This window comes from Neofelis nebulosa, chromosome 2 (assembly GCF_028018385.1).
Source record: "Neofelis nebulosa isolate mNeoNeb1 chromosome 2, mNeoNeb1.pri, whole genome shotgun sequence".
Taxonomy (NCBI): Eukaryota; Metazoa; Chordata; class Mammalia; order Carnivora; family Felidae; genus Neofelis; species Neofelis nebulosa.
Window position 1 is genome coordinate 212,993,560 of NC_080783.1, and position 13,296 is coordinate 213,006,855.

The 13,296-nt window shown below is 45.3% G+C and overlaps 1 protein-coding gene across 3 annotated transcripts in view; it reads right to left on the minus strand.

Moving 5' to 3' along the window:
- AADACL3 (arylacetamide deacetylase like 3) overlaps positions 1 to 13,296 on the minus strand; it is an 81,301-nt gene that overhangs the window by 30,266 nt on the left and 37,739 nt on the right. For 2 of the 3 annotated variants that reach the window (XM_058719016.1, XM_058719015.1), the window contains exon 2: positions 6,997 to 7,061. The exons of the other annotated variant lie outside the window; for it this stretch is intronic. The gene's annotated coding sequence lies outside the window, so the exon portion shown is untranslated. The remainder of the gene's footprint in view (positions 1 to 6,996; positions 7,062 to 13,296) is intronic. 3 annotated transcript variants of the gene reach the window in all.

A 13,296-nucleotide genomic window follows, 5' to 3' on the forward strand; every position in this document is an offset into this window, starting at 1 on the left:
ATCGTGAGCATTGCTTGTTGAGAAACATAAAGAGGACTCATTAGGGAGCTAGCATTGGAATGCCTCGTGCTGGTTGCCTAGCTTGAAGAGGAAAGATTTGGAGGGAAGACCTAAATTCACTTCCTCCCCTAGTCACTGGGGTTGGATTTTTCTCTAGCCAAAAGTAAAAGAGTCTGAGTTTGCTCTTTGTCCTAGACCATTTGTTTTCAACTATCTTTGCCCAAAGTTTGCACTTTATGGCTTTCTTAAGAGAAACTCATGTTATTTTCATATGGTATGTAGATCCTACCTATTTATTTGTTTGTTTGTTTGTTTATTTATTTATTTAATTTCTTCCTCTTCCTTTCTTCCTTTCTTCCTTTCTTCCTCTTCCTTTCTTCCTTTCTTCCTTTCTTCCTCTTCCTTTCTTCCTTTCTTCCTCTTCCTTTCTTCCTTTCTTCCTCTTCCTTTCTTCCTTTCTTCCTTTCTTCCTCTTCCTTTCTTCCTTTCTTCCTTTCTTCCTCTTCCTTTCTTCCTTTCTTCCTTTCTTCCTTTCTTCCTCTCTTCCTTTCTTCCTTTCTTCCTCTTCCTTTCTTCCTTTCTTCCTTTCTTCCTCTTCCTTTCTTCCTTTCTTCCTCTTCCTTTCTTCCTTTCTTCCTCTTCCTTTCTTCCTTTCTTCCTTTCTTCCTCTTCCTTTCTTCCTTTCTTCCTTTCTTCCTCTTCCTTTCTTCCTTTCTTCCTTTCTTCCTTTCCTTCGGGCTCACGGGTCTCAGGGCCTCAGGTGAGGTCTGCCAGTTTGGTGAGCTTCACAGTGTCAAGAAGGTTTTACTGACAGTGACCATCAGCTGGGCCTCCAGACACACTCAGACTATGGGTGGCCTACATGGCACCGGGCAGTGGGTCTCATTCGGCCAGTGGAGCTGGGGGTAGCAAAGCTCCATGCCTCCCTGGAGCAGAAAGCAGATAAAAAGCCTGTAGCTCAGCCTCCTGCTGCCTGTAGTCACTCTCACTGGTAACTCTATGCAGTCTTGATTTCTACATCTGGCTTGTACTGAGGATTCTAGCCAAGACTTACCTGTTGATCTTGTAAACCATGGACTGTGAAAGGGTAGGCTCCTTCCCTCCTCTCCCTCTTCCTCCACTTCCTTCCCAACATTGGGCTTAGGGATCAGTCCTAGAACTCCTTCTTTTCTCTTCCTCAACAATCTGCACTCCCACGGCTGTAAGGACCACCGTGGACATTCATACCTTTAGCCCCTAACTCTCTCCAGAGTTTCTGCCCTCTTGACATGTGCTTCTCTGTTCCATTTCATTCCTGTCTCATTGCTTCTGCCAGAATCCCCAGAGTTCTCCATGGTGCTGTGCATTCCTGCCACCCTCACACCCAAGCCATCCCTGGGCCATTAGATCCTAGATCTCAAACACATCTATATCAATTTCTATTCAACATTTTCAATAATGGCTCCCTACACCTTCCCTTCCAGTCATGCTAGAATTTGGAATTACATGTGTTTGCTTTTCTGCTTATTTTCTGTCTCCACAAGGAAATTACAGTTCCAGCAAGCACCCATGCCTTTTTCACTCCCTGTGGTATCCCTAGTATCTAATGCACAGAGTAGATGCTCCATAAATAATCACTGAATGGATGAATGAATGATGATACGTGACAGGGATACCAGGGAAAATGCATCCTCTGGCTGCTTTGGTTGTTTATTGTAGGATAATATTGTCAAGTAGAAATTGCTGGTGGAAATGAAAGGTGATGAAATTGGGAAAAGTCTAGAGACAATACACAGGAGATCTGTGGGAATTTTATTTCTTTGAAACCATCTTGGACTCAAATCTCTTCAGATTCTGCAGCTTTTGTCTCCTTTATGTTGCCTCAGGCCCCAATGAGCTTTTGACCGCTGGGGGCGGGGTGGGGGTGGGGAGAGCTCCAGAACTAGAAACACTATTAATTCTTTTTTCATGGATGAGGAAAGAGAAGCTGCATTTAATTAAGCACTTGGTCCACATTCAGAGGCAGAAATAACTGGGATTCAAATCCAATTCAATATGAATCCAATTTGATCTAAATCCAATTCAATCCAAATCTAACTCCAAGGCCAAGTTCATCGCTTTCCAAAAAACCACTACAGCCCACATATCACAAAGCTTATAGCAGCCACTGAATGCCCTCCCTTCGCTTCTCTTGACCCACTCACATTTTAATGATTTCCCATCATATGATTTTTGAAAATACATTCCTGCAGGACAGACTGGGCAAAAATTCTTACTTATTGTAAAGATTGGAAAGAGGAACTTGGGGTAATGGGTGTTTGCTTTATCATTTAGGAATATTCAATTCTGCACCAGAGAGAGAGAGAGAGAGAGAGAGAGAGAGAGAGAGAGAGAGAGAGAGAAACAGGATGTATGAAACCCATAAGAAGGGTGAAGCATAGATGGAAAGTAAGCTGGTAACTTTAGACATGGATAAAACACATCGGGACTGTTAAATAGAGATCACGAATAAAGGAGGAGCTTGGAGACGTAGGAAGAATTCGTATCACACATTCAAGATAGAAGTAAGACAGTAACTGTATAATATACTAAAAATAGAGTGGATAAACAAAATATTTGATGGAACAAACAAAATTTCACTTATAAAAAGAAGGGGATGGAAAGATTAAATCATAAGTCATGAGCATGCTGTGTCTGGATTGACAGCCACACCATCCTATATTGGTCTCCCATTGGTAACACCAAACATGGCCCCATTCTGGCTGTACATGTCCTCTCCCAAAGAATGCAGATAAAATTCACAGCTACTCAGCAAGCTAATGGATGAACTACTGCTGGGGCCAGGTTTAACTGTTCCCATTTCTCCCCCATGACATATGTATCTTGGTTCTAGGCACCCTCCATCTGCTGGAACCCCCCTGGTCTTTTTAACCACACCAGCAGAGGGGAAGACACATGTAGCATACAGATAGGATATATGGATTTTGAACGACCCAGGGTAGAGGAGGTATAAAGTTTCTACCTTCTGGCACCTTATTCTATGTGGGTTAACTTTCCCCTTGCTTCTTGCTGTGTTTTAAATGGATTTAAACCGTGTGACTACACCATCTTAATTTGGTCTGTGAGCCTTTCTGTTCAGTGACCTTCAGAATTCCCTGCCTGCTAATATTTGGGGCTACATTGCATCAGGGTAATTTTCCACAGCACACACGGCTGACCTTGAACAAACCTGTGGGTTAGAAGTTTTCCTATGACCTTTTGCTTTCTTTGTTACGCCTGCATGCTGCCTCATAGTCACCTGGATTCTCTCCCTCAAAATCTGCTCCTTACTCAGGTGATGAAACTTTCTTACCTCCATACACTGTCTTACTTAACAAAATTTGTCATCTTGTGTATCATTCTGTCATCTTACTGCTATTATTTCTAATTTGAGGTTGCAGAATCAACCTTCAAAACATATTCTCCTTAGAAATTTAAACCTGTAGGGGCACCTCGGTAGCTCAGTCGGTTAAGTATCTGACTTCGGTTCAGGTCATGATCTCATGGTTCCTGAGTTCGAGCCCTGTGTCAGGCTCTGTGCTGACATCTTGGAGCCTGGAACCTACTTCGGATTTTTTGTTTCCTTCTCTATCTGCCCCTCCCCCACTCGCACTCTGTCTCTCTGTCTCTGTCTCTCTCTCTCAAAAATAAATAAACATTTTTCAAAATTTTTAAAGGAATTTAAACCTATAATTAGGTTTAATTTACAAATTAAATAAATTTAGAAATTATTTTAGAGTACACTGCCACCAAGTGGTAGGGGAGCCCCAGGCACAGCTATTTCTCTTTTGCATTCATGAAGGAGTAAAAAGAGGGAAATGACAAGGTTCCTAAGGGTACATACAGCACAGAAGCCTCTTGGCCAGTTAGTGACTGAGATGGTTGTGGAGAAAGCCATTGCAATGAAAAGCCAAAGGCAAGAACCTAAGACTTAGAAAAGAAACTTGATGTTCCATAAACAGAAATGGAGATGAGTTTTGCTAACTCTGTCTTGTCTCAGTCGGTCATTTTTGGTGATTATAAACCATGCTTCAAGGGGCTCTGGGGCTGGTCTGGGTTCAAGGGAGAGGCTGACTAGGCAGACCTCCTATCTAGACTTCAGCCAGACAACTCTGCTTTTCTCTGTTTTATACATCAGGGTGCCGTGTTCACTTTCACTTGATAAAAAGTTTCTATAACTAAAAAGGGGGCTGTTGTTGCTATATTTCAAATCCCTCTTAGAAGTTGTCATTCCATATGTGACATTATTATAATTTTTAACATTCTGAACACCAGCTTATTTCTATTGACCCAACTGTATGGAGGGTGGTCTGCTGGACAAGGAGGAGGGGAAGACAAGCATTTGGAGACAGAGAAGCCTTCCCAGTGAAGGAGGAGACATAGAAGACCCCCACCAACAATAGAAAATTGCTAGAACGAGGAGTTAAGTGCTGGGACCACAGGAGGTCCTGCCCACCTTCATTTGAACAAACAGAGAAAGAGAAAGAGACTCTTGCATGACTAAAACCTCCTTGGCACAGGTTTGGTTTCACTAGCATAACCATGACAAGGATCCTAGTAAACTCAAGGGCAAGTTCAAGTTTTATGAAGACATCATGATGACGATGATATTGGTAATGACTCTGAAGCTTAACTGAGCACATACGATGTGGTAAGTGCTATCATTACCTCCATTTTGAAGATGACAAAACTGAGCCCCAGAGAGGTTAAATAACTTGCCCAAGGTCACAAGGAAATAACAATGGAACCAAGACTGCAAAACCAGGCAGTTTTTCTCCAGAGTTCCAGCTGGCCTCCTCAACTGATAGGGGCTTGCCTAAGACCACCACATGTAAACCAACTCTCCACCTCACCCTGCCTCCCGCATCCCCACTTCTAGCCAATCAGTGCTCGCCCATCCTCCCAGTCATCTGCCTGGGGCCTGACCAGATGGAATAGTCTTTGACCAGAGTCAGGAAGGAAAGCCACCGCCCAGAAAGACAGGCATGGGGTTGAGGTCCCTCCCTTGTTGCTGGAGCCATGTGTCTGTTCCTGTTCACCATCATTGTCCCCCCCTGAATCACTCTCCGAAGACCTGGGGGAGGTTTGTGGTTTACCTGCACCCCAGATGCTCTCTCTGTTCTGCCTTCCAAAGGCTCAGTCCCTTTGGTTTCCTTTGGCGGACCCAGCTTCCAACCCCCAGCTTCTCTGTCCTTGGCACTTGCCTGCTTCCTTCCCTGTAGGGAGACAAGTGACAGAAGCTGACATCCTGCAGGTGGAAGTGACAGGTGGTGGATGGGTGGGTGCATGTGGCTGCCACATAAACACATCAGGAAGCAGCTTCCACCTCCGGATTCATGAACTCCCATATCAAGTGCCTGGTCCAACTGGGTCCCTGATCCCTCCCTCAACTGGGTTTTCTAGACTTGCCCACTTGTCTGCTCAGCCACATGTGCACACTTCCTACCCTTTGCTGACCCAGCTGACTTCCCAGAACTGATCCCTGTCCATGTGACTGGTCATCTACTCCCTGTCTGGTTTTGCCTTCATCTGTAACACCTTCCCTGGAAATCAGCCACCTGTTACCTCAGCTTGTTTTCTGTCTGGCTGAATTCTGAGTCCCAGCCTTCTCTGCCTTCATCTGGACCTGTGCTGGCTAGGTTCCCCTGTGAAATCCCATAGGTCATAATATAATGTTGGAGGGAAAGGAAACAGAGTCCTTGGTATTTGTTTTCTTATTTAATACTCACCATGGCCCTATAAGACGTTGACCCAAAAAAAGACCCAATGACAAAACAAGTAAGTGAGACTCAGGGAGAGTCTCAGGGAGACCCAAGATCACGTAGCAACAGGCTACTCTGACTTTACTGCCTTATAACTTTTCTCAGTCTAAATTAGACTCCCAGAACCAGCCATCCACTCCCACGAGGGAGGTCTAGTGATTAGTGTCAACAGATTGCACCTTTCTGGCTCAGATAACAATTTAACAAAGGAGTCTTTCTTCAAAGCTTGAGAAAATGTCCCCAACTTGTGATGGCTTCATCCACAACAACTATCCAGGAACCTTCTGGGAGGGGAGTCCCCACGGGCCAGGAAGTTTGTCTGCTTCATACCTCACCATCGGACAGTACCTGGCACATATATATTCAACAATGTATATGGTTGAACCAAGTAGGTCATTGCCCAGGGCCACCTGTGTTTTAGAGCAGAACCAGGACTTGAACTCTTCCCTGCACAGGTGGTGTAGCCAGATGTTTTCCACTGCACCATGTCTCATTCAGGATTAGTCAGCAAAGATGGTCTACCTCTGTGTCATGTTATTTCAACGGCGATTATTGGTTACTTTGCATATTGTCCTTAGAGAACTAGCCCGTCTTACCACTACCAGCCACCCCTTTCAGCGGTCTTGTGGTTATCCATATGCTTATCAGTCTGGCTAGTCATCTATCATCCTTAAAAATACGGACACCCCATGGAAACACTTCGCATGGCAAAAGAGACAAAGCACAGAAGGAAAATCCCTCTGGATTCTAGGAATCAGGAAACATGGCTTCTAGTCTTGTCTTTGCCACTGGTGGCTCTGAGGACAAGACCCTTCACTCGCCCCCCAATCCCAGAAGCCTTCCTGGAAAACGAGGGAGTTGGACTCAGAGGTTTCTGAGGGCCCCTGATGAATCCCTCATCATCCTGACGCAATCCCGTTCATGGGGCCCAGGCTCCTGTCCTAGTCTGGCCGTCCTGCTCAGAGTCCTGTGCTGCTGACTGACTTCAGCTTCCTTCAGCCTCCTGTAGGGGAAATCCCTCCTCTTTACTCTTCCTTTTCTGAACTGACCTAACCATACCTTTCCCTGATGATTTGGTCTGCTGCTGTTGACTGCAGGGTGTAGGAAGCCAGATCAACTCTGCCTGGGGCCCAAACAAGAAGACCTGAGCTCCTTCCTCCCTCCCCAGCCCTTCTTGCCCATCAGCACCTCACCTGGCGCATGCTTTTTCACTCACCCAAGTGACAGAGGTGCGTAGTCTCATCCCTTTGGATAAATGAACACATGGCTCATGGTAAACATCTGAAAAACAAAGGACAACCAATAGACCCAGTTTGGTTTTACCTGGTCCTATATCCTGGAGCCAGGACAGTGCCTGGCACAGGACATGCCACAGACACTTCACAAGTATTTGTTGTAAGGTTGAAAATGGGGCAAAAATCAATGGTTTCCTTGTCAGGCTAAAGCTTACATCTGTCTTCTGTCTATGAGCTCCTTGCATAAGCATCTGAATAGAACCTGGTCAAAGCTTTCTCTTATAGAGGATGCTTCCTAACTTCAGTGGGCTCCGTTGTGTCCATTAATGAGGGAGGGGGATTTACATCAGATCCACGATGGTTATGACAAGGACTGATGGGGAACGAACAAATGGTAAAGGAAAAAGGTGCTACTCAAAAGACACAGCTCTTCCTTTGCTGGAGTTGCTTGGAACTTGGTTATGAAAATAAAGGTTAAAAAGCTCATGAGAATTTATTTATTTTTTTTTTAATTTTTTTTTCAACGTTTTTTATTTATTTTTGGGACAGAGAGAGACAGAGCATGAACGGGGAAGGGACAGAGAGAGAGAGGGAGACACAGAATCAGAAACAGGCTCCAGGCTCCGAGCCATCGGCCCAGAGCCTGACGCGGGGCTCGAACTCACGGACCGCGAGATCGTGACCTGGCTGAAGTCGGACGCTTAACCGACTGCGCCACCCAGGCGCCCCAAAAGCTCATGAGAATTTAAAAGAAACAATGTTCATTGCTGATGGAGACCAAAAAAGAAAGATCCAAAAGCCAAGATCATCAAATGCTGACTCTCCGTTCAGCAAGTTCAGGTTGTTACAGCTATACATTTTGGCTTTGTATTTTTTTTAAGCCCTCTAATACTGGGTATTCCAGAAAGGCTGTACCGTGCTACATTTCCACGAACAACGAAATGAGTGATCCAGTGTCTCTGCATCCTTGCCAACTTTTGAGGTTATCGCTATTTTTTCTTGTGGCCAACCCGGTAGGAGCAGAGTGATGGCTCATTGTGATTTCTTATGTGTGTCTGATGATCTAATATTTATAACAAGATGAGATAAACAGTGCATAAACTGTATAGTATATATCATCCCAGTGGAACACAGGAAAATAATTCCATTATTACACACATCAGTATTTCTGCAGCAAATCTATGAGCATTCACCTAAGTGGAATAAGTAAGGGCAACAAGTATCCTCATCCCAATTTAAATCTAAATAAGCCAACAAATGAGCTCAGGTCAAATTTGGCTACCAAGCATGTAATGAAAAAAATTCTGTTTTCCCAGCTGTCTTGATATTGGAATTGCAGATAAAAAAATTTGGAGCCTATTGATAAATTATTCTGAATGCCCTAATTCTATTAAGGCACTACTGGCATTGATCGACTCAATGAATGGTAGAGAGGATAGGCTGGTAAAAGATACTCTTCATTCATTCACTTATTCATCCATCTGACAAATACTTGTTTCTTTTTTAAGTTTATTTATTTATTTTGAGAGAGAGGGAGAAAGAGAGAGAGAGTGAGCAGGGGAGGGGCAGAGGGAGAGAGATAGGGAGGCACAGAGAGAATCCCGAGCAGACTCCTCTCTGTCAGCTCAGAGCCTGATGCGAGTCTCGATGTCATGAATCATGAGATCATGACCTAAGCCAAAATCAAGAGTTAGATGCTTAACCAACTGAGCCACCCAGGCATCGCCAATACTTGTTGAGTAGCTACTATGTGCTAGCAAATGAGGACTTTTCTCTATGAAGCTGGGTGAGGAAGCACCTTACATGGGCTCCTGAATACCCTGCCCCCTCTAGGCTAGAAGATGGCACTTTGGTGGGGCTGGGGGACACCACCTTGGGCTGGAACTGACTCATGGGTATGGTTTGGGGTCCTTTTTTGATTTTCATGTTATCATGTACAAAACAGACAAATCTGCACGTTGAGCAAATTCCCACCTTCTCAAAAATATGCTCCTATATGAGAGGGGGAAGGAGAGAAAGCTCTTGATTGGTCTCAGGATGAAGCTATTTTTTTCATTCAACTGGTACTGCCCAGACTGCTGCCCTGTTTCAGGTGAGTTTTCTTTCAAAGACGAAACCACTATTTTGGATGTACTCTGAGTTGTCTCTCCCCTCTGGAGGATGGATTAACAAATTTGCTTATATAGCTCTAAGAAGTGGGGTGGATGTGAACAAGAAAGAAGAGGGAATGGGGTGCCTAGGTGGCTCAGTCTCCCGGTTAAGCCTCCAACTCCTGGTTTCAGGTCAGATCATGATCTCACAGTTCATGGGTTTGGGCCCCACATTGGGCTTTGTGCTGACAGTAGAGGGCCTGCTTGAGATTCTCTCTCTCTCTCTCTCTCTCTCTCTCTCTCTCTCTCTCTCTTTCTCTCTCTCTCTGCCCTTCTCCCAGTTACGTGCTCTCTCTCTCTCTCTCTCTCTCAAAATAAATAAATAAATAAATAAATAAATAAATAAATAAATACTTTTTTAAAAAAAGAAGAGGGAGAGGGGGCGCCTGGGTGGCGCAGTCGGTTAAGCGTCCGACTTCAGCCAGGTCACGATCTCGCGGTCCGTGAGTTCGAGCCCCGCGTCAGGCTCTGGGCTGATGGCTCGGAGCCTGGAGCCTGTTTCCAATTCTGTGTCTCCCTCTCTCTCTGCCCCTCCCCCGTTCATGCTCTGTCTCTCTCTGTCCCAAAAATAAATAAAAAACGTTGAAAAAAAAATTTAAAAAAAAAAAAAAAAAAAAGAAGAGGGAGTGATTCCTTCTTATTGGACTCCCCTTGGCCTCTGTACAAAATTTCCCCTTGGCCTCTGTACAAACCCCCCTTGGTCCAGTTTGTCTTGATTCTGTGTGGGCTCTTAACTCATTTCTGATCACCCAACACCTCACTTCCAAAGCACTTTGGTGTCTTCATTTTTTCTTTTCCATCCAGTCAATAAACATTTGTGGAAGCTGCTATTTTCTAGGCCTGGGGACACCGTGATGACTTTCATGGACCATAAGCACTTTTGCTTTCATGGGCTGCTTCCTCCATTCATGGTCTATAGCAAAGCCAAAGCGCTGACCCAGAATTTGCCCTTGACTTAACGCTCTTTGCAGCACAGACTTTGCAAGCTGGAAGATCTGTATTTAACTCCCACTTCTTCCCAACCTAAACCAACTGCATTTTCCTCTCAGTTATTCTACCAACAAAGGAAGTAATTAAATGTACCTCGAAGGGTGTCTGAGCAGATTAAATAGATTTATTTCTGTAACTTGCCATACAATGCACTCTGCAAAGGCTAGTTACCTTTCCTGTGATTTCTTGACCATCTCCCATGTGCCTGGAGGGAACTCAGCATGACACTTCTGAATGGGATAGAGGCAATGCTCAAGGGTACAAGGCCAAAGGTAAGCCCTCGGTAAGGTTAACTTTTGATTTGTGAAGATGGAAAAGGTGTGTTGGCCACTGATGTTCCACAGAAACTAGCTGATCAGCCATGGCTGGGACTGAATTAAGGAGCTGAATCAGTTATTCTGCAAACAGGGTCATGGCTCAAAGCTGATGCAAAGCACGGGGAGCTGACTGTCGTTGGTGTATATCTACCTGTGGCCCCTCCACGTGGTTTCCCATCTCACTCAAGAAAACACCAAAGACTTTTGAGCATTCTCAGACCCTACCCAGTTCCCCACCCCAGCCCTCCCTGCCCCTTCCTCACTCTGTCTTAACCACGCTGGCCTTGCCATCCCCCAAATGAACATGTTCCTGGACCACTCTTCCTCTAAGAGACTCATGTGGGTGACTCCCTCACCCCCTTGGCCAATTGCTCAAAGTGCCCCCTCTAACCAAAGCCCTCCCAAGCCAGGTATTTCCATCCTCCTGTCGGTCTTTTCTTCTCCATTGTATCCTGCCCCACCCAGCACTGTCTAGTTTAGTGGGCAGCTGAGTGCATTCATTGGTTACCCACATACCCACTAGCAAGTAAGCTCCATGGAGATTTTCTTGTCCTTTTTTTCTCCACCATGTTCCCAGAACCTCAAGCAGAGCCTGGCCCAGAGCATGGGCTCAATACATACTTGTTGAATGATATATAATTCTACTATTCTATACTCCCACAGTGGAATCCTTGCAAGGCCCTCGACTCAGGGACCTACATCTTTACATTTATTTAAGAATGCTGGAAGATGGCTCATTTTTTGTTTGTTTGTTTCCTTTCTCAGTTTGTCCTGGGAACAGAGGGTTTCCTGGGCCTTGTCCTGGGACTGGGCCGGCAAGGCCAGTGGCAAGGCCTTGGCACTTCTGCTACTCATTTCCAGATGACCCTTCCCATGCCCTTCATAGGGCAGGTGCCCGGTCAGTGTTCACTGAGTAGAAGACTGATTAGCTGAGTCCAAACAAAAGAGAGGATAAACATGGATGTGCAACAGATCCCAAAAGGGACCCTTCCCCCAGCCAGAAAGTGAGCAGCAAAATGAAATCAGCCCAGCTTTGGTTCTTCCATCAAAGGCAGAAAGTTCAAAATCAAAAAAGTGAGAACACCGTGTTCCAGAGTGGTTAAGAAACTTGTTCTGAGTCACCCAGCTAGCAGCTAGCACATTTAGAGTTCAGCTGGCTAATTCAGCCATCTCTCCATTGTCCACAGATGCCTCAACTTTTAAGTCAGGCTTTGAGCATGAGAACTAACAAATATTAGAATGTGTCTTTACTTTCCATAGCTGGCCTGCCATCCCTCCTTCCTTCTTACTAAATTTTTTTGATGTTTACTTATTTTTGACAGAGAGAGAGAGACAGAGCATGAGCAGGGGAGGGGCAGAGAGAGAGGGAGACACAGAATCAGAATCAGGCTCCAGGCTCTGAGCTGTCAGCACAGAGCCCAACATGGGGCTCAAACTCACAGACCGTGAGATCATGACCTGAGCCGAAGTAGGACGCTCAACCAACTGAGCCACCCAGGTGCCCCCCTCCTTCCATCTTATATGGAACATCTTTGCTCCTTTGTCCCTCACAACCTTCCTGAGTCACCTCACTGTCCAGGCCAGGAAGTAAGGCCATGTCACCCACCTGCACAGTGGCGGTGTGCAGGCCATTTACATTATTTCCCTTCCTTTCAACAATGAACTTTCCAGGTGGGCATTTTCTGTTGAGGAAGCTGTGACTCAGTAGAGCTCAAGGGTGTCCAGTAGAAAGGGATGTGAACCCAGCTAGTCTGTCCAACCTCAAAACAAGATCCATATAACCTCTTTTTATTACTTAGGGTTTCTCAACCTGGGTGGTCTTGGCATTTGGGACCAAACAACTCTTGTGGGGGTCGTCCTGCACACTGTTGGGATGTTTAGCAACCTCCTGGCCTCTAGCCTCTACTTACCAGATGCTGGTAGGGTCTCCTCAGGGGTGACAACCAAAAACATCACCAGATATTGCCAAATGTCCCCTGGGGGCTTAACACCCTTGCCCCTGTTGAGAAATGCCACTCTGACCCCATCACACAGGATGCTACTCAACACAGACCCACCTCATGCACCCCCTTGAAGAACACAGAACCTACTTCGCCTTCAGTTTGGTATAAAAAGAACTGCTTAATGTTCCTCAGCTGGAACACCGAGGTTCAAGTCCTAGCTCTATGCCCAAATAGCTGTTGACTTTGGATGAGTTGCTCACTCTGACAAAGAAGAATGATAATACTATCAGACTCAGGAAATTAAGTCAAAATAAATATACAAAGACTACTGTAGGGGATCAGAAGATGCCACCCCAAAATGGGCCACTTTGGCATAAGGGCTTCTGTGAGCTGAAGACAACTGAAGGGCAGTGACCCCAAAACAGCTCTCTGCTCTTCCCCCATCTGCCTCAATGTAGGACACAAATTCTCCTTTGTGTAGATCTCTCTCCTCCTCTCTCTCACACCAGGAAGGAGAGCAGGAGATAACCATAGACCCTCATCAGCCCAGAGGCACTGCCAGATGATAACAAATCTCAGTCAAACACCCGACTCTCTTGTTCATTAGCTCCCCCCATACATTTGCTTTCCAGTTGTCTGCTGCCCCTAAAAGCCTGACCCCCCTTCCTTTGTCTTGTCACTTCTCTGCAATATATTGTCCTTTGTCAAACAGTAGTACATAAGCTTTCTGCCCTAACCATTTCTTTAGGGTTTTCCCTTCTTTCTAAAAAGACCCCCCCCATGCCATGTAAAAATATTAATATCAAACAAAACATGTATGCCTTTTCTCCTGGAACCTGTCTTTTGTTAGTTTAACTTCCAGGATCCAGGTGCAGAAGCTA